Source organism: Microtus ochrogaster, chromosome 22, assembly GCF_000317375.1.
Source record: "Microtus ochrogaster isolate Prairie Vole_2 chromosome 22, MicOch1.0, whole genome shotgun sequence".
Taxonomy (NCBI): Eukaryota; Metazoa; Chordata; class Mammalia; order Rodentia; family Cricetidae; genus Microtus; species Microtus ochrogaster.
The window spans coordinates 15,582,433-15,602,618 of NC_022023.1; the positions used below are offsets into that span (position 1 = coordinate 15,582,433).

The window sequence follows — 20,186 nt, forward strand, 5'->3', positions numbered from 1 at the left end:
CCTCAGATCTTCAACCACCTCTGTTGACCCTTACTGTACTACATGAGAACCTTTGATTGACAAGGCAGTGATTTTTTTAAAACTTCTTTTCATAAAGATACGTTTATTTTATGTGTGTTCTGCCTGCATGTGTACCACGCGCACGCTTGAGAGATCAGAAGAAGACATGAGATCCTCTGAGACTGTTATAGTGGGTGGGGCAAGAGCTGCAATGAGGATGCTGGGAATCAAATCTGGATCCTTTGCAAGAGCAGCAACTGCTCTTAACTTGTTGAGCCATCTCTCCAGCCCCAGGGGCCACAATTCTTGGTGAGAAATGTTAGTGTCTCTAGTGTCCAGGACCCACTTTTGGGTTTGCATGCTTGGAGGGGAAGACTTCCCTGGATTAAAATCAGTGGAGTGCTTGCTTGCTTACAAACAGTGGATGTGCCCCTTCCCCGTCCATTCATGCATTTGTTACACTCAGCTTGGAGGTGCCACAGTGAGCAAAGACCGGAAGTGGCAGTGCAGAAAGTCAAGGAGACTCTGTAGTCCCGTGTGGGGTACACGTGGGGTTGACAGCCTTGTGGACAGAGTTGGTAGATTTTGTGGTCCTGGGTGCCTCTGCTGTTGCTCTAGTTTGGGAATCTGGAGTGACCTCTCCTTAAGGCCTGGTTATAGCCTTCCAAGAAAGAGGCTCCTTCTTGAGGTTATGCCAGTGTGTGGGTCATGAGCCCTATAGTCTTGGCCTTATGACTTTGTCTTGGGAGGGCTATGTCCTTAGTGGAAAGTTTTGGTCTCTGGACATAAAGAGAGAAGAACCTGTCAGCTCTAGAGTGTTCCATGACCGCTGAGCCGTCCACATTATTTGGTCTCGGTCCACCCTGCTTTGTTTGTTTACCGTCTGGGTTTCTTCTTCTAGCAGGATTGCCTGTCTCTCTTCCTGTCACACCACACTGGAGCCATCTGGTCCTTCTTCTCTGCGCTCCTTCACCTGACCAGTGCTTCTGGAAACATTGTTCTCCTGACTGCTCAGAATCTGTAAACCCAGCTTACAAGCCAGGGTCTGGGACTTAGGGCGGTGTGAAGGAGTCTCAAGTTATAGCTTTGTTTCCTCGCAGTTCTGTAAGGAGGAGAGACTCTGCCAATCGGTCACCAGCATAGTCCCAGAGGCCTCCAGAGAGCAAGTAGGGGGTTCAAGCAGGAGGATCAGAAGTTCAAAGTCATCCTCCACTATATAGCAAGGCTAAACCTGGGCTATGTGAGATCTGTCTTCAAAACAAACAACTCAAATACCAGCTTTTTACTCTTTCTCCAGCCCCTAGAAATTACCCCTTTACTGTCTGTCAATATGAATTTGGCCCTTCTAGGCACCCATCACAGTAGAATTCTCAGAATTTTGTGACCTTTTCCCCTCTGAGAATGTGTTCAGATGTCATGGTAGCGTGTGTCAGAATGTCTTTCTTCTCTGCAGCTAAATTATACTCTACTGTACACTACAGCATGCTTCAGTTCTCTGTCTATCCACCGACAGACACTCACGTGGCTTCTGCTCCCGGGCTGTTCTGGAGAGTGTTGCGATGGGCACGGGTGCGCACGCATTTCTCTGAGGTTCTGCTCTCAGTTCTTTTTCACAAGTATGTCCAGAAGCAGAACTGATGAACTGTATGGTAATTTCTGCTTTTAATTTTTTATTTTGAGATGCCATTATTCCATCAATAATCGCAGCTTACAGCATTCTGCAATCACACCAACAATGCCCAAGGGTTTCTCCGCAGCCTACCACCACTTGCTATTTTCTAAATTTTTCTGTAGTAACTGTCCTAATTGGGTACAGGAAATATTTCATTGTAGTTTCAATGTATATTTCCCTAGTTATTAGAGATAGTAGTCTTTTTTCTTTCTTTTTTTTTAAGGGATGACTGTTCAAATCTTCTGCCTGCTTTAAAATTCAGGTCGTCTTTTTCGCTGCTACGCTTACGTTGTAGAAACTCTTTATATATCTTGAATGTTAATCCCTCATCAGATATGTGGCTCGCAAATGTTCTCTCCCATTCTGGAAGTTGCATTTTCACTCCCTCGGTTGTGCGCTTTGGTGCACAGATGTGTTAAATGTTGTCGGCTAATTTGTTTTCATTTTTGGTGTTGCCGTGTGGTTGTTCCTCCGGGTTGGACATGACCATTGCCATCTTCGGTCGGGGAAGCTGTGAAACTCTCAGAAGATCCTGCCTGTTAGCATACCTTAGTCGGGGAGGGACAGAGGCACACAAGGCTCACAAGGGCCCCTCTTTCCCCTGAGACCATACAAGGAGCAAACCATTGCTGGGAAGAGACTCTTTGGAGTAGAGCTGTCTATAAGTTGTGCAGGGGACTTCCCAGTGGTGTGACTGCCCTTGAGTTGCCTGTGTTTTCGCAAACAGCCGCCATGAAGTCATTGGTTCACCTAGACAGACTTGGATAAAATCATTCTGCTCTGGGGGAAGTCATGCAGCAAGTGTCAGACTTTGGTGTCACAGCTAGGGAATCCTTGCCAATTCAGTGCCATGAAGACTTCTCTGTACGAGTTTTACAGTTTCGGGTCTTAGATCTATTTTGAGCTAATTTTGTACACGGTGTCAGGACTAATTCCATCCTTTTGAGTGTAGATTTTAAATTAAAAAGAAATATGATCATGTTTGAAGGTTCATTTCGGGGGTCTTTATATCTATGACCCACCTATGAAAAAAGTGTGGTATCTGTCTGGATAAAGCCTATTTCACCTAACAAGGATCAACAGTTTCATCTAGTTCATCTTTTTCCCTGCCAATGTCATGATTTCATTTTTCTTTACAGCTGAACGAAATTCTAGGGTACGTGTGTGACACCTTCTCTTTAGCGATTTCTCTGTAGACGGACACCTAGGATTGCTCCACATCTTGGTGTTTGTGAATGTTGTAACAGAACACGTGAAGGTATTCTGTTGATTCTGAGTCCTTTGGGTACAGACACAGAAGTGGAACAGCTGGATCATATGGCAGTTCTAATTTTAGGTTTTCTAGAAACCTCCATGCTGGCTTCCACAGTGACTAGACCAGGTTATACTCCCACTAATAGTAAATAAGGGTTCCTTCTCCACATCCTCAGCAGCATGTTTTGCTTCTTTGTTTACCTTTCCGATTGAGATTGAGATAAAATCTTAAAGTAGTTTTAATTAGTATTATCCTGATCTCTAACAGTAAATATCCTGATATTTTCTTTAAAATATTTATGACTACATGTTTCTTCTTTTAAGCACTGTCTACATCAGGAACTTTGTAGGTGTTCTTTGCTTGCAGACAGCTGCAGACGTCAGGGGAGGCCGGGCCCATCTTTCATCCCAGATGAATTATGGTTGGATTTAAGTAAGTAACACTCAGAGCTTTTGGTCTTCTGACACTCTGAAAATGTGTTATCTTAGCCGGGTGGTGGTGGCACGTGCTTTTAATCTCAGCACTCGAGAGGCAGAAGCAGGTGAATCTCCATGAGTCTGAGGCCTGGTCTACAGAGAGAGAGAGAGAGAGTTCCAGGACAGCCAGGGCTAAACAGGGAAACCCTGTCATGAAAAGTAAAAGGCAAAACAAAACAAAAACAGATGACAAACACTTGTTATCCTAGGCTGAGGATGCAGCTCAGTGGTTCAGCACATGCTTAGCACAAATAAGACCTTTGTTTCCTTCTCCATCATTGAAAAATAAATGAGAACAATTAAAGCTCCTGATCCTTTTTGTGCTGTGTAAGCGTGATAATTGGGTTTCATGTCACTGTGTGAGATGTATCCTTGACCTATCTTTTACAAAACATCAGAAGAATCATCTTTGTTAATGTAACCACTAAAAATCTTCATTGGGACGCAACCAGGATAGCTCATGATGCCAGACACAAGTTTTAAAATTCAAGTTGTTTTTTTTTTATAAATTTAATGTTATAATTAGCCACAAACTCTACCAGTTGTTTCCCATGAGATGACAGGTTATTTTATTTTCAAGAAAATTTCTGCTAAATTCCTAGGTTTGAATAACAGTTTTTGGTTCATTGTTCTTTCACATAAAAATGATGTTCTCTGAAAAGATAGTTTAGCTGGCAATTCAGACAGAAATACAGGTGTGTTTTCTTTGGTTAATCATTGACTGTGTGTGTTACTATGGATGGAACCCAGAAACTTCATGTTGACTAAAGGTTCTACCACTGAGCTATGTGTCACTTAGGGTCATTATTGCTGTGACTAATCATTATGACCAAAAGCAAGTTGGTGAGGAAAGGGTTAATTTTGCTTATACTTCCATATCGCTATTCATCATCAAAGGCAGTCAGGGTAGGAACTCAAGCAAGGCAGGAGCCTAGAGGCAGGAGCTGATGCAGAGGCCATGGAGGGGTGCTGCCTAATGACTTGCTGCTCCTCATGACTTGCTCAGCCTGCTGTCTTATTAAACCCAGGACCACCAGCCCACGGGAGGCACCACCCACAGTGGGCGGAGCCTTCCCCCACCCTTCACTAACTAAGAAAGTGCCCAACAGGTTTTCCTATTTTCTCAGTTGAGCCCAGCCTGCCACTGTCTGGATGCCGAGGCCTCAGCTGCTTTATCTTATGGGTACACACGTCAACCCCACTGATCTACGATGAACTGTAAGGTTACAAGAATCTCTAATGCTGCAAACTTCAGCATACTTTTGCATATTACCAAATTCACAACTTAAGAGTGTGTTTAATGTTTGGTTGGTGCAGGACTGCTAGCATTTGGATCTAACTGCTTCCAAAGACTCATGTACCCAAGGCTTAGTCCCCATCTGGTGGCACTCTGAGAGACAGTGGAACCTTTAAGAGGTGGGGCATAGTGGGAGGTCTTCAGGTCATTGGTGGTGTGACTTTGAAGAGGATATTGAGATTCCCAGCTCTTTGCCTTTCCTTTCTCATCCAGACTAGGGCGAGCAGCTTCGTTCCCCAACCTACTCCTCCCATGATGCACTGTCCCACCACCCCAGTCTTCTAAAGACCCAAAAGCAGTGGGACTGTCCGATATTGGATTGGACACTCTAAAGCGCTGAACCCAAATAAGGGTTTTCTTTATGAGTTGGTTTTATAGGGCATTTTGTTACAGCCATGGAAAGCTGGCTAACGCAGGAACAAAGCAAAGCCAAACAGGGAAGGTCGCTTCATCTGCACCTCCGCCCGTTACTGAGGTAAGAAGGCCGTTCTGCCTGGGAGAGATTAGCTCAGTCTTCTTATTTACAGCACAGTCTGTAGCAGGATGAGTTCCGTTCAAACCTGGAGATGACGGGGATAGTGTGTCTCTTTTATTAAGTTTTGATTCAACAGTGTCAACAGCGTGAGACTTTATTGCTCTCATGGCTAAGGCGGTTTGATTATGCACTCCGTAAAATGCTTCTATGACTTTTTATTACTAGCATTAAAAACTGTAAGAAAACCTTTCTCTTTTTTTATTTTAAGAACTTATAGCATCTATGCTTAAGTATTTAATTCCCTTTTCAACTCTTTGAAATGGTACCTCGACTTAAATGACCTCATTAGGACTCAGGTAAGACTAGGATGCTGCAAGGGAGGCACCAGGGAGCAAGATGTATGGAAAGATGGTGACGACCAAGTCCTTGCTCCAGCAGAGACTGACATTAACTTCAATGTCACAGTCTATGAGTCTTGCTCTGTGTCTCAGATTCTTCTCCTGTGGCTATGATGAGATATCCTGACAAAAGCAACTTGTGGGAGGAAGGGTTGATTTTGTCTCTCAGTGGAAGGAAGTCCTTGAGACACATTGCATCCACAGCCAGAAGGCAGAGGATGATGGTGTTCCTGCTGTTTGTGTTCTCCTTTGTGTGCCATCCCAGACCCAAGCCCAGGGAATGGTGCTGCCCACACTTAGGGTGGGTCTCGCTACGTCAATTACTCTAATCCAGATAAACCCTTACAAGCACTGGCAGAGGCATGTTTCCTAGGCGATTCTAGATTCTGTCGTGTTGGCAACCGAGAATAACCATCCCACTTAGCATTCAGTAGGACTGCTCCTGACCACTGGAGAGCTCCTCGAGAGGTCCTGGGAATGCAACTTAGTGGCAGAGTGTTTGTCAAACACACACAAAGCCTGCATTTCATCCCCAATACCATAAACAAAACACAGCAAACCAAAATGCAAATGAAAGATGTTCTGTTGCATGGGGCTCACTTACTTAGAAAGTAGACAGGGAGCTTGCTTCATCTGTACTTTTGCTTTCTCTATGCAGTTTCTCCCAGGTTCATTAGGGTGGATCCTGTCTAGCCACATAAGTCAGCAAATTGATGTATCATCACCATTTCTTCCTCAGCTTTAAATTTAGATGGTGAGGTGGTGGTTTGAATAGGTATGGCACCCCAATGGACTCATATGTTTGAATGCTTGGCTCAAAGGAAGTGACACTATTAGTAGGTATGGCCTTGTTGGAGTAGGTGTGGCCTTGTTGGAGGAAGTATGTCACTGTGTGGGATGGGCTTTGAGGTATCATATGCTCAAGCTGTGCCCAGTGTGGTACTCAGTTCATTTCCTGTGGGATGAGATGTAGAACTCTCAGCTACCTTTCTACCACGTCTGCCTGCACACTGCCATGCTTCTCACCATTATGATAATGGACTAAACCTCCGAACTGTAAGCTAGCCCCAATTAAATGTTTTCCTTTACAGGAGTTGCCATGGTCATGGTCTCTCTTCCCAGCATTAGAAACCATAAAACAGTAGTTGACAGCAAATAGTCAATCTCTGAAAAGGTTTATGTTAATTTCCTCTGTAACAGACAGGCCTGGTAGCACAGGCCTTTAATCCCAGCTACTGGAGACTGTATAGGAGGATTAGAAATTTAAGGCCAGCCTGAGCCACAGAGTGAGTTCAAGGTCAGTCTGTGAACTTAGTAAGAGTGTGAAAGTAGAAAAGTAGAAAAGAGGGATTGAGTCTATGAAGTTCTGCATCCCATCCCAACCACTACCATACTACCATATACTCACGCGCACACATGCACATCTATGCACACACGCGTGCACACACACACATACTATAGTAATGCGCATGTACTCATTACACATCATGCATTTCACAGTCTTTGGAGTGATCGTAAGAGAATGAGTGAAAAAGATGTCTCAATATTATTATAAAAGTGAAGTTGATCGGACGCACTTGAGGATGATAGTCTAAGGTCCTGTTGGTCTCCTTGCTGCTGATTGGTGAAGGCACGTCATGTGACTCAGTTCTGACTAAAGAGACCGGAGGATAGCTTTGCAGGTGGTTTCTGGGACAGTGTCTTAGCTAACAGGAGAGAAACACGAGAGATAATCTCTTCTTCCGCTGGGCTTTGCTGACTCTGGGTAGAGATGCCTTCAGCTGTTATAGCCACCTTGATTGATGATAGCATTTGATTGCTCACATTCAATGCCTAGCAGCTCCCATGAGTTCCACAGACACCCAGTACCCGGAGGTCACCTTCCAGACCTCTATACCCCCACCCAGTCCTAGCCACTTCCCACCAGGTCCGCACCCCAACCCAGTTTAAGCTGTTATCACTTCTTGCATGTTACTGAAATGTTTTCTTAATTTTGCTGTTACCCTTGATCCCTGCAGGACCCACAGGGTAGCCAGGCGAGTCTTTCCAGATGAGAGAGAAATCCAGGGCTGGTGAGATGATTCAGAAGGTAGAGGTGCTTGCTGCCCAGCCCCGTGGCTGGAGTTCAATCCCTGGAACGAGGAGGGAACCTGTTCTGGGAAAAGTGTTTTCTGATCTCCACGTCCTCCACCTTCCTCCACACCACAGACAGACAAACCAATAAACAAATGTAAAATTAATGAATTAGTGTCTTAAAAAGAAAAGAAAGTTTTCTTGTGTCACTCTTTTGTTTGGAACCTCAAATATATTATTTATTTAGTCGTGTGTGAGTACCCATGCTAGGGGGCGTGGCCGTGGAGGTCAGAGGACAACTTTTGAGAGTCTCCTTCTATCGTATGGAAGCTGGGGCTCAAACCCAGGTCTTCAGGCTTGGAGGCTGGTGACTTTACCCACTGAGCCATCTGCCAGGTCCCCTGTTCACAACCTTTTTCTGGCATTTCCCTTTCCCGCATCTTTTATAGGGACTCCGAGGCTTGAAGCTATGTCTGTGCTGCTCTTCCGTCCCGTGCCCACACTCTGCTCCCACATCGCTGTCTCTCACGCAGGCCAGGCCTGCTCTGGTGCCTCGGTCTTTGGCCTGGCGTCTCTCTCCCTCCACAGTTGGGAGGCTCTGCGTGGCTCCCTTCTGGACTCTTTGGCACCATTGCTCAGAACTGTCTTCTCTTCAGCCTCACCTGGGACCCCGTGCCCCCTTCACCTGCTCTGCTTTTCCTCCGCGCCACTTCTCTCTCTGACATATAATTACCAGCCTATTGCCGATCCTCTCACAGCACGATCAGGCTCCGTGGTGGTTTTGCCTGGCTGGGCAATCCAGTCACTAGGCAATGCACTTGGCTTTTCAGAGAGCTCATTAAATAAGAACCCAGATTCCAGATAGAGAAATGCATACGGGAAAGGGGAACTCAATACTGTGAGTTTCACACTTAGCACTGAAGAAACGAGGAACAAGGTGGATTTTAAAAGTTCGTGGGGCGCAAGTTCAGGGACAGAATGATTCAAAACAAACACGCTCAAGTCAGACATGGCAGAAGTCTCAGAACACTAAACACTGTAGTAAATTCTGAACATTTACAAAAAGAAAGAGTGGGTTATACACACACACAAAGGCTGCATTAACATGGGATTGTAGTAGCAGGAAGCAATGAGGCATAGGAAGTAAAGACTAGCAAATAACTTCGTAAGATTTGCTAGTCTTTAAAAAATTCCAAATAAATTTAAAAAAAATGGTTTCTATGTAACCACCCTGAGTCAATTTTAAAAGGTACCCCTGAAGCAAAGAGGGTATGATGCCGGGGGTGTGGGCACAAGGTGGAAGGGGTAGAGAGCCCAGCAGGAAGTGAGCGAGCGCCAAGGGAAACAGATTAGCAATGAAATAAGTAAGTATGGTTCATAAAAAGTTGGGAGAAACAACTAGAACCACAAAAACAGGACACGTGACAGAAAAATAAGGCATCAGAGGAAAAAAAATTGGACCCAGAAAATGGAAAATAGAAAAGAGGGGAATGTCTCTGACGAATATGGTAAATTTGATTTTTAAGCAGTCTTGGGTCTTGCCAGGGGGCAGGGGACAGCCTTTAACCTGGGCTGAGACTCCGTGTCTCAGCACACTTACCATTTCTTAGCTCTGTCCAGGGACAGGGATTGCAGGAGGGTGTGGCCTGATTTCTGGGAGAGAGAGGCAGCTGTGTACTTTATTACTGTAGAGAACAACCATGAGGTGGCTGAAATGCAGCCCAGTATTAGCAATTAAAGTCAATGTAAGCGAGCCAAACTCATTGGTTTGATTAGAAACAAACTGAAATGAAAACAAGAACAAGCAATGGGTTGTGGTCTAGACGATAGTAGGTGCCAGGGCTACCCCAGACCTTCTATTCTTTCTTCTCTCTAGAGGCTGAAACATTGCGTCGTTAGTCTCTTAATCTCCATTATTTATAAGTGGAGTATGGCGGATGTCTGCTGGAGCACATAGGTGCAAAAAGAAATAGAAAACATAGAGTTAAAATAGTAATCAAATACTTTAATTCATCATAAAGCCTTTGACTTAGATGTTTATATCACATATTTTTGGTGTGTTTGTTTTTTGAGACAGCCTCACACTATAGCCCTGGTGGGCCTTAAATTCATTATCCCCCTGCCTCCACCTCCTAAGTGCTAAGATTATAGGCATGTGCTACTTTGACAAGGTAACCTAACCTTGAATCCAAAACTATTAAAGAGCACCACAAGAAAAAAATTCTGTAGACCCTTTTTATTTATGGCCCTAAGTGCAAAAAAATTCCTAAATAAGATACCAATTGAACTAATCTAGATGGGTAATTCTTTTTCAAGAAAAACAATAAGTATAATTCATTCTGGTAATAGACAAAAGGAAGAAAGAACACAGAGACAATTTTATTATCCTACTCAATAGGTCTAGTGTGGCTTTAATAAAGTACACAGCTGTTTGTGTTCTTTTTAATTCCTGCAACATTAAGAATAGATGGGAGCTGTCTTGGTGAAAATCATCTACCCCAAACGTCGTAGTTAAAGACACAGTTTAGAGGCATTCCGTTTAAAGTTAACACAACAGGGAAGGGGAAGATTGTTGCGTAGATGAAGTTCTTGCTGTCCGTTTGTGAGGACCCGAGATTGGATCCCCAGCACCCATGTAGAAATGATGACTGTGGAACATGCTCATGACCTATTACTGGGAGGCGGAGATGGGAGGGTCATCTGAGCTAGTTAACCAGTCTGTCTGCCCAGTCAATGAGAGTCCCTGTCTCAGAAAACAAGGAGGAGAGGCGATAGAAGAAAACACGCAAGGTTGACCTTTTTTGACCTTCACACACATGTTCACCTATGAACATGTTCACCTATGAACATGTTGTACATACACAGCCCATATGCACAGATACAGTATTAGAAGTAAGAAAATGTTTATTTGTTATGGCATTTGGGGTGTGGTCAACTTAATAAGAAAAGAAAAATAGACAATGGCAAAATAATAAGAAAAGGAAGAGAAAAACCATCATTATTGTCTTAGCCCTTGTTGAGATTACAGGCATACTCCCTCATGTCTAGTAGGCTGAGAATTATTATTTTTTTTTTGCCATGCTGCTAAGAAATAAATCTAGGCCCTTCGTATGGTGTGATTTCAGGCAAGTGATTTACCACTGAGCTATGTTTGCAGGCCTCAGTTCCTTGACACAGGGTCTTGCTATATAGCCCAGGTTGGCTGTGAACTCAGGATCTTCCTACCTCAGCCTCCCAAGTGCTGGGATTACAGACACACACCACCATGCTCAGTAATTTGATTTTCTGAGACAGGGTTTCTCTCTGTAGCCCTGGCTGTCCTGGAGCTCGCCCTGTAGACCAGGCTGTCCTCAAACTCACAGAGATACACCCGCCTCTGCCTTCTGAGTGCTGGGATTAAAGGCATGTGTCACCACCTCCTGGCCTTATATCTTATATCTTAGTTCTTATGAGAAACAAACCAACATGATTAATCAAACCAAGAAAGTGAAAAGATGATCAGAAAGTTGGAGAATACCAAGTGTGAGGGACAGACCTTGTATATTATTGACGGAAGTTACAGGCATGCTGGGAACCAATCCATCAGCAAGACCACGTGAGCATGAGCCTGTATCTCATAAGTCAGCGACCCAAGCCTTGCGCAAATAAACCCAAGAGACAGATGCTTGTTATTATATTATTTGTGATATACAGGAGTTGGGGCCAACTGGGTCCCTAGCACCAGGCAAATGGATTGACATATTGGCAGCATATGCTGCCTCCAGGCACTGAAGAGAGCCTATGACAATATAGATGCATCTTCTAAATGCAATATGCCTGGGTTAAAGGGTTAGAAACAGAGAGATTGCCTGACAATACCGCTTATTTTGTAGGCTAAAAGTCCACATGCTCGCCAGAACATTACCTTATCAAAGACGTATAGATGTAAAGAATGCCCAAGAAATATTTGAAGGCCATTGCCACTGGCTAAAGCATTAGGATGAGGGAATTGGAAGAAATGAAAATAGAGAGTATAGTCGTACATGAACTGTAATGCAGACGGTTACTCAAGCCCTTCAAATTAAATAATAAGTAATAGGATATCAGGAGCCAGCCAGATGGCTTGGTGGTGGAAGGAGCTTGCTGCCAAACTTAATGACCTGAGTTTGGGCACACGTGGAAGGAGAGGGCCTACTCCTAAAGGTCGTGTTCTGACTTCACACAAGTACCACTATGACATTTAAGACGATGGTAGAATTCTGTTTTCTCATTTTGTGTTTTAAAGACATGAAGAAAAAAAAAACCCTGCACAGATGTAAAAGGGTCTGCCTTGTTCAAGAAGGTTCTTTATCTCCTGAGGAAAGTTCTTAGTCTCAATTGCTCCTGAATACCCCCCTGCCCACCGTTTCTGAGATGGCCTTTTCCTGTGGCCTTATAACATGCAGGGCATGTCAGAGGCTCAGGTAAACTTGTATGGAAGACACAGGACAAACTGAGCCCACCTCTTTCCTCTGAGGGGTGGGCGGCTTCACCAGCCAGGCATGGGAGGCACCTCCGCAGGCAGGCAGGCAGGCAGCCTGTGAAACAGCTGAGCCTCTGTGTAGCCTGAGGTAACCCGGCAGCAGTCAGGCCCCGCTGCTCCTAGGCTCAGAGAATGGGCTTCTCTGTCTCTGCTTGTTTGCTTTGGTTTAAAGCTTAAAAAAAAATGATTTCACACATAATTAGGGCTGTGGCAGCAAGATTGTGTTCAAGGTACTTTTACTGGAAATATCAAGAGGAGGACAAGGGAGGGTTGTGTTCCTTCTCCAGCTAGGTTGTGAAGAGGAGGAGGAGGAAGGATGCTGGAAGGATGGGACAACGGGCAGTGTTTAAGGTGGGAAGCAGCAGCTTTCCCGGAGACAGACCCAGTGTGGATTGTGGAGGTGGGTGGTTTGTGTGTGGTACGTGTATGCACATATGTGTGTGTGAGTGTGATGTATGTGGTGTGTATGTGTGAGTGTGATGTATGTGGTGTATATGTGTGTGTGTGTGTGTGTGTGTGTGTGTGTGTGCACATGCGCTTTGTGGAGAGAAGAGTTGCTGCTGTTACTTACTCCTGCCTTTCCTCCCTGTGGTCACCTTGTCTGTAAAGAAGGATACCCCACAGGGACAAGAGGCAAGGGTGTAGGTGAATGGGATGAAGGATGCAGGCTGAGGCCCCGGCCACAGGAGAAGCTGAGAGATGGGGAAGAGAAACAGGAGAGCCGCTGGACACTTCTGCTGGAATCTGCACCACCCGTATGAGGTGGCTGGTGGAACAGCCACCAGCTGGACCCATGATACCTGAGTTCTGGTTCTGAATCAGGACAGATCCAAAGGTCTCTGCCTCTTCCTGGACTTCAGACGACTAGGCAGCCTTCTGTAGAACGCTAGCTCATGAAAAGAACATGTTCAGGGAACACCTGCTGCTCCTCGTCTGGCTCCTCCCCTGCCACATGGCACCTGGATGGCCTTTAGCGCATCATGGGCCACAGCAAGCCAACAAGAACATGGACTCTGCCCAGACCAGTGGGGACCCACAGTTTGCTTGTTGCCTTGGTTCTAAAGTCCTCTGGGGTTGGTTCTTCTTTCATCCTTTGAGGAGAAATTTCATTGGGAAACTTTGGGAAGGATGGGACCGACCACTTCCTACTTAAAGGGTCATCTCATCCTTGGTTTGAGGAGGCCATTTCTTTCTATGATAAGAAATATTTTTTTGTTCATTGTGGCAACCTGAATGAGAATATCCCCTATCGGCTCGTGTATTTGAACACTGGGCTCTCAGTCCGTGGCACTGTCTGGGGGAGGTCAAGGATGTGGCCTTGCTGAAAGAAGCATGTCACTGGGAGTGAGCGTTGAGGTTAAGAAGCCTTATGCTTGCTCTCTGCTTCCTGTGGTTCAAGGTGCGAGCTCTCAGCTTGCTGCCCCAGTTGCCGTACCGGCTGCGTTTTGCCATGCTTCTCTGCCACAATGGTGACGGACTCTTGTCCCACCAGAACTACAAATTCAAATAAACTCTTCTTTCTATAAGTTGTTTCGGTCATGGTGTTTTCTCGCAGAAACACAAAAGTGACCGGTAGAATCACGGTCTGGCACAGAGCTACACCCTGGTAGTTCTCCATATAATGAGAGCCTCTGGTATGCTAATGAGATGCCTGACTAAGGAGATCCCAAAGGGTTTCAGAATTGGGACTGGTTGCTGTTAAATCCGGGACTTGATTAGCTGGTGAGAACTCTTAGTTCTGTCTACCTCCTCTCTGGGAATGGAAGACAGCCTAAAGGTTTTGTTCAAAGAATTGCCTATATTGGATCAATTATGTTTGTAATAAAACCTCCATAGAAATCTTCGGACCACGGTGGGAGGCCAGTAGCAGCTTGAATGCTTGGTATCCTCAGGATACCTCAAGAGCAAACCCCAAACATACCACCCCTCACTGAAGCTCAGAAGAGACCCAGGTCCTTGCAGTGAGGTTGGAGAACTTCTAGATTGAATGCAGCTGTGTCTAGAGAAAGACGTGCTCCTCAAATCCATGGCCAGAAGCTTCTGTGATCAGGAGCTTTCCTGACTTTTCTTACATGCCTCTTCATCTGGCCGGCAATTTGGAGCCACTAAGAGAGGACCTACTTGTTTGTTTATCGTGCAAATGCACACCCATATCTCAGTGCGTGCCATGGCGTGCTGTGGGGATGCAAAGAAAACTTGTTGGCATCTGTTCCCTCCTATCCTATGGTTTCCCAGTCACTGACCTCAGGCTGGGTGGTGATCATTTTTAATCATCAAGCCACTCTGCCAACAACAACTGGTATATTAAAGGATTGCGTTTTTCCAAATTACGAACCATTCTAGCCATGGTTAAGCACTATTGGGCTGAAGGAGATCATGGGAACCCTGATTTCTAGCCGATCAGCAGAACTACAGCAGACACTTGTAATTGGTGTGTGGAGTGGGGTTAAAACTCGGGGGACTGAGCCCTCTGCCTGTGGGAATATGGGAAATTTGTGACTTAGTTCACGGAGTGGCAGGAGAGAGTCTGAGACGTGATTGGGCTAAGGAAAGATGAGTCGGTGTCCCAGGCACTGTGGGTAAAAATGGTTCCTCCTAATCCATTTTCCTTGTGTCATTTTCCCCACTTCTGGGTCCACACCCCTTCCCACAAAACTTCTTTCCTTTTTTCAGTCACCAACCTAGACCCAGCTCCAGCGACTGGCAGAATTTATGCCAGTTCACTGGCAAGGAGACACCGGCAAGCAGACGGGAAGACAAGTCAGCCTGGAGTTCAAGGGTGAGTGCAGTTTAGCTAAGTGGACAGGTTGGGCGAAGAGAACATTTCAAACCGGGAAAGATGCTGAGGCGGCAAGGAGCGAGGCCGGCTCAAGGAAGTAAGGCATCGCCCACGGTAAAGGAGGAGTGGAGCTCGGAGAGTAGCCACCCGCTGAGGTTTTTAGAGATGGATGGGACACGATGACAAGTTCACCTTGGAAAGAACGGATGCCAGGGTGAGCGGGGACATCCAGCAGGGTGCTTGAGCGGTGACACAAGCGGGAGGAAGTGATGGCTAATTCAGCGGTGTAGGAAGGAGGCAGGGCCTGGTTAGCACATAACCAGGAGGTAGGCAGATGTGAAGGTGAGAGCTCACACCGGAGCCTTGGGCTGGGGACATCACGGTGGCAACGGAAGCTTGCAAGTGGGGGAGGCCTTGCAAGGAGAAGGGCAGAGGGAAGGGGGCAGCATAGTAAGGAGGTGACTTTCTAGGTTAACTGTCCCCGTTTGATGGCCTTAATTGTGGGTGAATGCTTACCAATCCTGGATAGAGCAGGAGATTCTCTGCTCATTTGTCTTTTGCCCGAGAGAGGACTGGGCTCCCTTGAAGGGTCTCCACCCTTGCTCTTCTGTGAAGAGAAGGTGAAGCAGGAAGGTTCGAAGTGGAAGGAACAGCAGAGATCTGGGCCACATCCACGTTTGGAGTATTCTGCCGTGGTGAAAATAAATAACTTTCAAAGTGGAAAATCTGTAAAGTTACAGATACACCTGCAACCCTCTAGTAAGATTTACCTACTGTTAATGTGTTCTCACCTGTTTCATCATTTTATCCATCCCTTTCTCCTTCCCCCTTTCTTCCTTTCCTCCAGTTATCTATCTATCTATCCATCTATCTATCTATCTATCTATCTATCTATCTATCTATCTATCTATCTATCTATCTATCATCTATCTACTTACTTGTCTGCCTGTCTATCTATCTACCTATCTACCTATCTATCATCTATCCCCCCCCCCTCTCTCTCTCTTTTCAAGACAGGGTTTCTCTGTAGCTTTGGAGCCTGTCCTGGAACTAGCTCTTGTAGACCAGGCTGGCCTCTAACTCACAGAGATCCGCCTGCCTCTGCCTCCTGAATGCTGGGATTAAAGGCGTGAGCCACCACCACCCAGCTAACTCTTCTATCTTTTGTCTGTTTACTCTCTGTTATCTAAATAACTGTTTTAGTTTGCAGTTGCTGTGGTAAATGTCATAGTCAAAAGCACCTTGGAGACAAAAAGAGTTTATTTTAGCTCACAGGTTATAGCCCACCATTGATGAAGCCCAAGGCAGGAACTCAAGGCAGGAGCATGAAGCGGAAACCACACAGTATCCTACTAGGTATCTTGCTTGGCCTGGAGTCTAGGTATAGGTCTAGAGAAAATGACGGGTGGTCCCTGAGGGTCATCAGCATTGTCTTGTCTGACTTCTTTAGGGAAATTCGTTGTCTACTCTTTCAAAGAGGCAGGATTAATTCCCTCAGGCAGTGCAGAGAGGGCAGTACTGCAGGGGGTCTGTTAAGGTTGGGGATACTATGTCCGTAGGTAGGTGAGTGAGCCCGTCATTATCTGATAACACTCTCACTTCCTCGCTGTCCTCCCACATGGTCCTCCCCCACGCTCTTCTCACACGGTCCTTCCACTGTCTCTATTCCAAGCCACAGATTACATTTTTTTTGGTTTTTCGAGACAGGGTTTCTCTGTGGTTTTGGAGCCTGTCCTGGAACTAGCTCTTGTAGACCAGGCTGGTCTCGAACTCACAGAGATCCGCCTGCCTCTGCCTCCCGAGTGCTGGGATTAAAGGCGTGCGCCACCACCGCCTGGCTCCCTACAGTATTTTAAAGGTTTATATACAGAGTCAGTAAGTTCCATACACCTCACAAGAGGTGGCTTGGGAGTCTCAAGTATGTTTATCTTGATAAGTTCTATGATACCATGGACTTTCAGGGTTCTCAATGCTTCCAGAATAATCTTTAGTATCTGTAGGTTTCATCCAGTTGGGAAACCACCTTCTGGTACCACTAAGCCCACTCAAGAGATTTATCTTTATAAGCACAACTTGTCAGAGCTTTCTAGGGAAATAGACTGAGAGAATATTCAAATATTTATATTATAAAATTCATAGTAGTGTATTAATATATAACTACAATATAATATATATAATATAATACTAATATGTAATCTATTTTGCATACATTAAAAAGCACTTATTAAATCATTACATTAAAAGAGTAACAACAGTTGTCCTGCCCATGATAGGCTGAGAGTCTGGTAGTTGCAGGCTGAGCAGCTGGGTACCTCACCAATCCCAACCTGGAACTGAAAACCTGGAGGCTTCCTGGAGAGTTGCTGCCCTTCAGACACTGGTGGAAAATGGGAATACTGGCTCTGGTATCGGGAAGGAAGCAGCAGCAATGGGATGAATCAACTCAGCGGCAAGAAGGAAGGCCAGTCAAGTAAAAGGTAACTATCCTTTCTTTGGCCATGGCATTTTATATCAGAGCTTTTACCAGAAGGTCTCTCAAACATTAGGGGTGGATCTTCCCACATCATTTAAGGTAATCAGGACAGTTCCTTAGGTGATTCTAACTGGTGGCAAGCTGACATTAAAATTAACCCTCACAATATCTTCCATCTTTCCTCTATCTTCTCCTTCTAATTCTCCTGGGTCCTGGGAATCTGAACTTATGTCCTTATGTCGTGCTGCAGGTATTTACCCACTTAGCCATATCCCTAACATCCAGGCACATACTTTATGACAATGCAAATATCTTGGTTGTCATTAATATTTACCCTGTGTCAGGAAGCCATGTATGAGTCTTGTATGATAAGGTTTTTGCTGTGGTTGAGAGATGACATCCCAAAGCCTTCAGCATGGTCCTCAGTACACCACTGAAACTCTAAACCTAAACCTAATCCCTAACCATAACCCCTAATCCCTAACCCCTAACCCTAAGGGTCTCTCCTGTCTCTTCTCTATTTATCATTACCACAACCCATTGGCATCTATGTTTCTTTGGTGCTTTGCTACTCATTGTAATGTTGATGCTTGAATTCTCCTACCCACTTGGTGTACCTTTCTCTGAGTATCTTAGGCCTGTTTTAGTGGGAAAAAATGAGATGAATGGTCAGGATCTAGGCCCCAGGTTGGCTCACCATTACCCAGATGCTTTTGCCGTGTGGAAGTGTAGACCGTTGAAAGTGTCAGCCTGAAGGTGCAGAGAAAAAGAGACTTCAGAACACTGAGCCATCAATGGGACATATGTCTCACAAGCCCTTCTCCCAAGGTTCAGTGATCATTATGGAAGATGGAACAGAAAGAGTATGAGAGCCAGAGACAGTAGATTACCACAAGGAAACATAGCAGGACAGCTGCGTGTATGAACTCATAGTGGTTGGGAGAGCATGCACAAGAAAGACCCAGGCCAGACCAAATCCCAGCTAAGAAAAGGAGTTAGAGCCAGGTAGTGGAGGCAGAGGAGGTAGTGGAGCACTTGGGAGGCAGAGGAAGGTGGATCTCTGTGAGTTCAAGGCCAGCCTGGTCTACAAGAGCTAGTTCCAGGACAGGCACCAAAGCTACAAAGAAACCCTGTCTTGAATAAATAAATAAATAAATAAATAAATAAATAAATAAATAAATAAATATAAAAGGAAAAGAAAAAAAGAAAAGGAGTTAGGCATGAATCCCCACCCTTAGATGTGGAGCTGTTGGCAATTGTCAGCTTCTGGAAGCAATAAGAGTTTTCTCTTAAGAGTAAACCCTGTTGTAAGTTGACCATGCTCCAGTGGAAGACCACATATCTAAGAGTATTTGGGCAACACAAATTAGTCTTGATAGTTTGAAATAATAGGGCATAAAGTTGAATGGGCAGGGAAGGAGGGTGGATCTAGGGAGAACTGGGGGGAATGAATATGAATCAAAACATGTGGTACAAAACTCTCAAGGAACTATTAAAGCATGTTATAAAGAGAAAACGCTGACCCATTTTAGTGTTTTCATAAAACACAGCATTGGAGGACTGTGCTATTTCCAAGGAAATAATGGGCTTTTTACAATCATGTTAGCTCATGTACTGTGGTTGTATCCTGAGATATTGAAGCTGAATGACAGGCAGGTCCTGCTATGGGATAATGTTCTTGTATACTGTAAAGATTTATCACTTGTATTGGTTTAATAAAATACTGGTTGGCCAGTAGCCAGACAGAAAGCATAGGTGGGCAATGAGAATAGGAGAATTCTGGGAAGAGGAAAGGTAGAGACACAGTGGTCAGCCAGATGCAGAGGAAGCAAGATGAGAATGCCTTACTGAGAAAAGGTACCAAGCCACATGACTAAACATAGACAAAATTATGGGTTAATTCAAGTTGTAAGAGCTAGCTAGTAGTAAGCCTGAGCAATAGGCCAAACAGTTTATAACTAATATAAGCCTCTGTGTGTTTATTTGGGACTGAATGGCCACAGGACTGGGTGGGACAGAAACTTCCATCTACAGTGTTCTTTGTTTTGTGACACCAAGTGCCTCACTGCAGAGAATTTCAAGAGTTTGGTTTGTAGGAGTAGGATCAATGTGTGAAATGCTTTCTACACAACCATGAGGATCTGGGTTCGGATCCCCAGCACCCACAAACGAGCTGGTTGTGCATTATGTATGTGTAAGCCCAGCGTGGGATTGGGGCAGGAAGCAGGAGAACTCCAGCAGCTCACTGCCCAGGAACTCCAAGTTCAAGGAGGGGTCCTGTTTCAGACGATAAAATGACAGCAATAGGAGAAGATGCTAGACTTCATCCTGTGCTTACCACGTGCATACACATGGGCAAGTGCACTCAAGTGTGCACACACACACACACATAGAGTCTCATATGAGGCAATTGATGCATGTGAGGTCAGAGCCAACTGGTCCTTCTGTGCTCTGTCCCCTATTTCTTCCACTTCCTGTTTATAGCATCTGAATTGTGTTCATTGCAAAAGAGCCTCTCACCTGCCATACATCTAGTATTGTTTGCCTTCTGTGACCTTGTTGGTCTTTGGTGACGTGAGATGCTGACCTGTTCCCGGCTGAGCACCTCAGTCCACTGAGTCCCAAGAGTAGATCTTTCTTTGGCTCTTCTTGCTTTTCCCTCTCTCAATAAACAGTTGTAAAACATGCTGTCCCAAATATGAGTGAGTACATCCCATGTTCCTCTTTTTGGGTCTGGCTTACCTCACTCAGGATAGTGTTTTCTATTTCCATCCATTTGTACGCAAA

At 45.1% G+C, this 20,186-nt stretch overlaps 1 long non-coding RNA gene across 1 annotated transcript in view; it reads left to right on the forward strand.

Moving 5' to 3' along the window:
* The first annotated feature begins 14,825 nt into the window (after positions 1-14,825).
* Positions 14,826-20,186, forward strand: part of LOC113457318 — a 6,519-nt gene continuing 1,158 nt past the window's right edge. The window contains exons 1-2 of the long non-coding RNA XR_003377915.1: positions 14,826-14,926; positions 17,200-17,403. This is a non-coding gene — a long non-coding RNA (uncharacterized LOC113457318). The remainder of the gene's footprint in view (positions 14,927-17,199; positions 17,404-20,186) is intronic.